The sequence below is a fragment of the Vicia villosa genome, unplaced genomic scaffold, assembly GCF_029867415.1.
Source record: "Vicia villosa cultivar HV-30 ecotype Madison, WI unplaced genomic scaffold, Vvil1.0 ctg.003713F_1_1, whole genome shotgun sequence".
Lineage (NCBI taxonomy): Eukaryota > Viridiplantae > Streptophyta > Magnoliopsida > Fabales > Fabaceae > Vicia > Vicia villosa.
The window spans coordinates 112,092-119,627 of NW_026706279.1; the positions used below are offsets into that span (position 1 = coordinate 112,092).

The 7,536-nt window shown below is 36.4% G+C and overlaps 1 non-coding gene across 1 annotated transcript; it reads right to left on the minus strand.

Moving 5' to 3' along the window:
• Window positions 1–7,154: 7,154 nt before the first annotated feature.
• Window positions 7,155–7,226, minus strand: TRNAT-UGU (transfer RNA threonine (anticodon UGU)). Its single transcript has one exon. It is a non-coding gene; the product is annotated as a tRNA-Thr (tRNA).
• Window positions 7,227–7,536: the final 310 nt, after the last annotated feature.

Consider the following 7,536-nt stretch of genomic DNA (forward strand, 5'->3'; position numbering starts at 1 on the left):
AGGATCTGATTGGAATCTAGCACACAAACAAACACTGAACAGAATGTCAGGTCTAGAAGCAGTCAGATATAGAAGAGATCCAATCATACCTCTGTATAACTTCTGATCTACCTTCTTACTTACCTCATCCTTACCTAGGATGCATGTTGGATGCATAGGAGTTTTGGCTTCTTTGCAGTCTAGAAGATTAAACTTCTTCAGAAGTTCCTTTACATACTTGGTTTGATGAACATACGTTCCTTCTGATGTTTGATTTATTTGTATTCCAAGGAAATACTTGAGTTCTCCCATCATGCTCATTTCAAACTCAGCCTGCATAGACTCGGCAAACTCCTTTCCAAGTGTAGCATTAGATGTTCCAAAAATAATATCATCTACATATATTTGACAAATTAAAATATCCCTTTTAAAGGTTTTACAAAAGAGAGTAGTGTCCACTTTTCCTCTAGTGAAACCATTATCCAGAAGGAAAGAACTTAAGCGTTCATACCAAGCTCTGGGAGACTGTTTCAATCCATACAATGATTTCTTTAGTTTAAAAACATGATTAGGAGACATAGAGTCTTCAAAACCAGGAGGTTGATGGACATAAACTTCTTCATATATATAACCATTTAAGAAGGCACTCTTAACATCCATCTGATAGAGAGTGATGTTATGTTGAGTGGCAAATGAAATTAATAGACGAATAGATTCTAACCTGGCCACTGGTGCAAAGGTTTCTGTATAGTCAATCCCTTCTTGCTGACTATAACCCTGAGCCACCAGTCTGGCTTTGTTTCTTACCACTTCACCTTTCTCACTGAGCTTGTTTCTGAAGACCCATTTTGTACCGATTATATTGAATCCATCTGGTCTAGGAACAAGATCCCAAACATCATTCCTTGTAAACTGATTCAGTTCTTCTTGCATAGCAATTATCCAGTCTGGATCTTCTAGAGCATGATCAACAGAAGTTGGCTCGATCAACGATACAAGACCTAATTGACAATCTGCATTGTTCTTAAGGAATGCTCTTGTTCTGATTGGATCATTCTTCTTTCCAAGAATGACATCTTCTGAATGACCAGAGATGAGTCTGGATGATCTTCTGACAGATGGTTCTTCAGATATGCTTAGATTCTCCAGAGAAGCTGATACTTGATCTTCCGATTCTTTGCTTCTGAGAAGCTCTGCTTCTGATGCGTTGCTTCTTGGCTCAACAACTTCTGATATATCAATATCACAATCTGCAAAATTATCAAACTGCTTTGGTTTTTCAGAACCAAGCTTATCATCAAACCTGATATTGATTGATTCTTCTACAATCAATGTTTCAGTATTGTATACTCTGTAGCCTTTTGAGCGTTCAGAATATCCAAGAAGGAAACACTTTTGTGCTTTGGAATCAAATTTACCAAGATGATCTTTAGTGTTCAGAATAAAGCATACACATCCAAAAGGATGGAAATATGAAATGTTGGGCTTTCTATTCTTCCACAATTCATAAGGAGTCTTATTAAGAATAGGTCTGATAGAGATTCTATTCTGAATATAGCATGCAGTGTTTATTGCTTCTGCCCAGAAATGCTTAGCCATATTGGTTTCATTGATCATGGTTCTGGCCATTTCTTGCAGAGTCCTATTCTTTCGTTCTACAACTCCATTTTGTGGAGTTCTAGGACAAGAGAAATCATGGGCAATACCATTTTCTTTGAAGAATTCTTCAAAGGATCTGTTCTCAAATTCACCACCATGATCACTTCTGACCTTTATGATTTTACACTCTTTTTCAGATTGAATCTGAATGCAGAAATCAAAGAACACTGAATGAGTCTCATCCTTGTGTTTCAAGAATTTTACCCATGTCCAGCGGCTATAATCATCCACGATGACTAATCCAAATTTCTTCCCTCTGACAGATGCTGTTTTGACTGGGCCAAACAGATCAATGTGCAAGAGTTCTAATGGCCTTGAGGTAGAAACAACATTCTTGGACTTGAATGCAGGTTTGGAGCACTTGCCCTTCTGACATGCTTCACAAAGAGCATCTGATTTGAATTTCAGATTAGGGAGTCCTCTGACAAGATTCAGTTTGTTAATCTGAGAAATCTTTCTCAAACTAGCATGACCTAATCTTCTGTGCCAGACCCACTGCTCTTCAGAAACAGACATAAGACAAGTCACCTTCTGACTCATAAGATCTTGCAGATCTGTCTTATAAATGTTGTTCTTCCTCTTGCCTGTAAATAGGATTGAGCCATCCTTCTGATTTACAGCCTTGCAAGACTCTTGATTAAAGATTATATCATAACCATTGTCACTCAATTGACTGATAGATAAGAGGTTATGTGTTAATCCATCTACAAGAAGTACATTAGAAATAGAAGGAGAGTTACCAGACTTTATAGTTCCAGAGCCAATTATCTTGCCCTTCTGATCTCCTCCAAACTTGACTTCTCCTCCAGACTTAAGCACCAGGTCTTGGAACATAGACCTTCTTCCTGTCATGTGTCGTGAGCATCCAGAGTCCAGGTACCATGACATGTTGTGCTTTGTCCTTTTTGCAGTTAATGATATCTGCAATAGGAATAATCTTATCCTTAGGTACCCACATCTTTTTGGGTCCTTTCTTGTTAGATTTTCTCAAGTTCTGATTGAACTTGGGTTTAACATTGTAAGCAATAGGAGGAACAGCATGATAATTTTTAATGTGAGTTTCATGATATTTCCTAGGTTGTGTCACATGCTTTTTGGTGTGTGTTATGTGAAAACTTTGAGCATGTGAAGTGTGCCTAATATCATGGGAGTGGCCATACTTGAACTGATCATACAATGGCTTGTATGTAAATTTCATTTCATCAACAGGTTCAAGTTTGTATGGGGTTTCACCCTCAAAACCAATGCCAACTCTTTTGTTTCCAGACACAGCATATATCATAGAAGCTAGCTGACTCCTGCCAATACTTCTAGATAAGAACTTCCTGAAACTTAAATCATATTCTTTCAGAATATGGTTTAGACTAGGAGTGGATTTTTCTGAATCAGAAGGAGATCCAACATTATCGGATAATTTTAAAAGTTTTTCTTTTAATTCAGAATTCTCCATCTCAAGCTTCTTTGTTTCAAATTCAAATAGCTTTTTCAGCTTTTTGTATTTGAGACTGATTTGAGACTTGAGTTCCAGAAGTTCAGTTAGACCGGAAACTAACTCATCTCTAGTAAGTTCAGAAAATACCTCTTCAGAATCTGATTCTGATGTAGATTCTGATCCGTCATCTTCTGTCGCCATCAGCGCACAGTTAGCCTGCTCATCTTCAGAGTCTGAATCATCTTCTGACTCATCCCAGGTTGCCATAAGACCTTTCTTCTTATGAAACTTCTTCTTGGGATTTTCCTTCTGAAGATTTGGACATTCATTCTTGAAGTGTCCTGGCTCATTGCATTCATAGCACATGACTTTCTTCTTGTCAAATCTTCTGTCATCAGAAGATTCTCCACGTTCAAATTTCTTTGAACTTCTGAAGCCTCTGAACTTCCTTTGCTTGGTCTTCCAGAGTTGATTTAGCCTTCTGGAGATCAAGGACAGTTCATCTTCTTCTTCAGATTCTGATTCTTCAGGATCTTCTTCTCTAGCCTGAAAAGCGTTAGTGCATTTCTTGATATTGGATTTTAATGCAATAGACTTACCTTTCTTTTGAGGCTCATTTGCGTCCAGCTCTATTTCATGACTTCTCAAGGCACTGATAAGCTCTTCCAGAGAAACTTCATTCAGATTCTTTGCAATCTTGAATGCAGTCACCATAGGACCCCATCTTCTGGGTAAGCTTCTGATGATCTTCTTTACGTGATCAGCCTTGGTGTATCCCTTGTCAAGAACTCTCAATCCAGCAGTAAGAGTTTGAAATCTTGAAAACATCTTTTCAATGTCTTCATCATCCTCCATCTTGAAGGCTTCATATTTCTGGATTAAGGCGAGAGCTTTAGTCTCCTTGACTTGAGCATTTCCTTCATGAGTCATTTTCAAGGACTCATATATGTCATAGGCCGTTTCCCTGTTAGATATCTTCTCATACTCAGCATGAGAGATAGCATTCAGCAAAACAGTTCTGCATTTATGATGATTCCTGAAGAGCTTCTTCTGATCATCATTCATTTCTTGCCTTGTCAGCTTTACGCCTCTGGCATTTACTGGATGTTTGTAACCATCCATCAGAAGATCCCATAGATCACCATCTAGACCAAGAAAGTAACTTTCCAGTTTATCTTTCCAGTATTCAAAGTTTTCAACATCAAATACCGGCGGTCTAGTATAACCATTGTTACCGTTGTATTGCTCAGCAGAGCCAGATGTAGATGCAGGTGTAGACTTTTCACTTTCATCAACCATCTTTTACTGAAGCGTTTTTCTCTTCCTGAATCTTTTCTAAACACGGTTAAGTGCTTGCACCTTAGAACCGGCGCTCTGATGCCAATTGAAGGATAGAAAAACACTTAGAAAGGGGGGGTTTGAATAAGTGTAGCTTTAAAAACTTGACAGATAAAAATAAATTGCACAGTTATTTTTATCCTGGTTCGTTGTTAACTAAACTACTCCAGTCCACCCCCGCAGAGATGATTTACCTCAACTGAGGATTTAATCCACTAATCGCACGGATTACAATGGTTCTCCACTTAGTCAGCAACTAAGTCTTCCAGAGTCTTCTGATCACACACTGATCACTCCAGGAACAACTGCTTAGATACCCTCTAAGACTTTTCTAGAGTATACTGATCCACACGATCACTCTAGTTACAACTGCTTAGATAACCTCTAAGACTTCCTAGAGTATTCTGATCCACACGATCACTCTAGTTCCTTACAACTTAATGTAATCAATTCTAAGAGTATTACAAATGCTTCTTAAAAGCGATAATCACAAACTGTGATATTTCTCTTAACGTTTAAGCTTAATCTCACTAATATATTACAACAGCAATGTAGTGAGCTTTGATGAAGATGAAGATTCTGAGCTTTGAATTTGAACAGAGTTTCAGCAAGTTAATTTGAGTTGTTTTGTTCAAGATCGTTAACCTTGCTTCTCATCAGAACTTCATATTTATAGGCGTTGGAGAAGATGACCGTTGAGTGCATTTAATGCTTTGCGTGTTCCGTACAGCATCGCATTTAATGTTATACGCTTTTGTCAACTACCTCGAGCCTTGTTCACGCTGTGTCTACTGACGTAGCCTTTAATAGCTTTTAACGTTCCTTTTGTCAGTCAGCGTAGCTTGCCACTTGTACTTCCTTCTGATCTGATGTTTGTGAATACAACGTTTGAATATCATCAGAGTCAAACAGCTTGGTGCAAAGCAACTTCTGATCTTCTGACCTTGAAGTGCTTCTGAGCGTGATACCATCAGAACTTCAGTGCTTCTGTTCTCTTGTTCTTCTGATGCTTCCATAGACCCATGTTCTGATTCTGCTTCGACCATCTTCTGATGTCTTGCCAGACCATGTTCTGATGTTGCATGCTGAACCCTTTGAGACAAAGCTTCTGAGCGCTGAATTATGCGTACTCTTTATATATTTCCTGAAAAGGAAATTGCATTGGATTAGAGTACCATATTATCTTAAGCAAAATTCATATTATTGTTATCATCAAAACTAAGATAATTGATCAGAACAAATCTTGTTCTAACAGACACTTTGTAAGAAACACCCCACATACTCACCAAATATCTCAAGGTGATAGGTGTGTGGGTTCTCCTACTTGTAAATGCTCAAGTCTCCACATTTCTAACCAATGTGGGACTCCCCACACTACTCACACTTGTTTTTCTCAACACTCTCCCTCAAGTGTGATTCTTTCTATAATGTTCCCCCTCAAGCAGAAGCTCTTTTTATCACATACACTTGTATCACTATTGATACTTTTTTCAACGGGCCACCTCCAACCACCACCCTGTGGGTAGGGAATTTCGATACAAGTGAGTCAATCCCTTCAATTGAACCAGACTCTGATACCACTGTTGGGGCTATTCGTGAGGTCAGCATGAAGGAGCATTTTCACATTAGGGCATTCCTTTTATTAGTAACACACTTTGTGAGAGACACACCACATACTCACCTAAAACCTTTGCATACTAGGTGTATGGTGGATCGAACTAGACTCTTGATGCCAAATTTTAGAACTTGAAATCACAAGGTTGAAAAAAATGGAGTAATTGAATATGGAGATGGAGAGAGAGAGAGAGAGAGAGAGATAGATAGAGAGAGAGAATATTAAGGTGAGACCATATATTTTCACTAACATCGATAATAATATCTCCAAGGTATTTATACAAGATACACGTGGATAAAGACACAAGTAACAACATCGATAATAATACCTTATAGCTTTGCATAAAATAGGATTTGATCATGATATTTCACGGGAGTTTAAAGTCAATTACCACAAACAACGCTAGTGAAATGGTGATTGATGATGTTCAACTCCTGAAATGGTGATGCTGATAATTGATATGGCGGTGCAAGGTGGACATATAAAGTTAGCACTCCAACACGCAAGTCAGTTATAGAGTCCAAGATGAGTGAGTTAAAAAATAGAGATAAGAATAATGTACTTAGAATCTCAAACGTGTTGATTATATACCTTAAATAATTTTTCTGTGCTTTGCATAGTTCGCCTAGACACTTGGACTTCGTCTGTATTGGGTCTTTTTTTTCCCAACACAATAATATATAAAATAAAACATTAAAATAAAATAAAAATAGTAAATGAATTAACAACCTTAAAAATACATTTAGAACATGTTTATGTCACTAGAAAAAAGTCCATGCCTTTATTTAAGAAAATCTACCTTTTGCATACACATTCAAAAAACCACCACCAATAATATTTTATTATGATATCTTTGAGATTTTCATAAAAACATATGAATAATTTTTAATCATTTAAATAAAAAATGATAAACAATAATCAAATTACAGACCTTCAGTTTATAAGATTGACGTTATACTTTTAGACAAAAAAAGACATAATTTTTTTTGAGAAAATCTACATTTTGCATACACAAACAGCAAACCAAAAATAATAATCCATTAAGATAGATTTTATGTTTACATTCACAATATATGTATTTATTTTGAAAACATTTAAATAAAAAAAATAAACATATATAATGAAATTTGTTGCCCTCACGCAGGATTGAACTACGGACCTTCAGTTTACAAGACTGACGCTCTACCACTGAGCTATAAGGGCAACTTTTATATATATATATATATATATATATATATATATATATATATATATATATATATATATATATATATATATATATAAATTAGATGTTCTGGAAAATGTCATTTTAACCTTTTGTCTTTGTCCGACATCTCATCATTTTGAGGGTATTTTGTGTCCAAAGTTGTATTTTTGCAACTAAATTGTACCATTTTGGGGGTATTTTGTGTCCAAAATTTACATTTTGCATGAGTAAAATAATTATACACTTTCGGTGCATGATTATTATTCTCTTTTTTTTTTTAATTCACAAGTAAATTAGTTTCTAAAA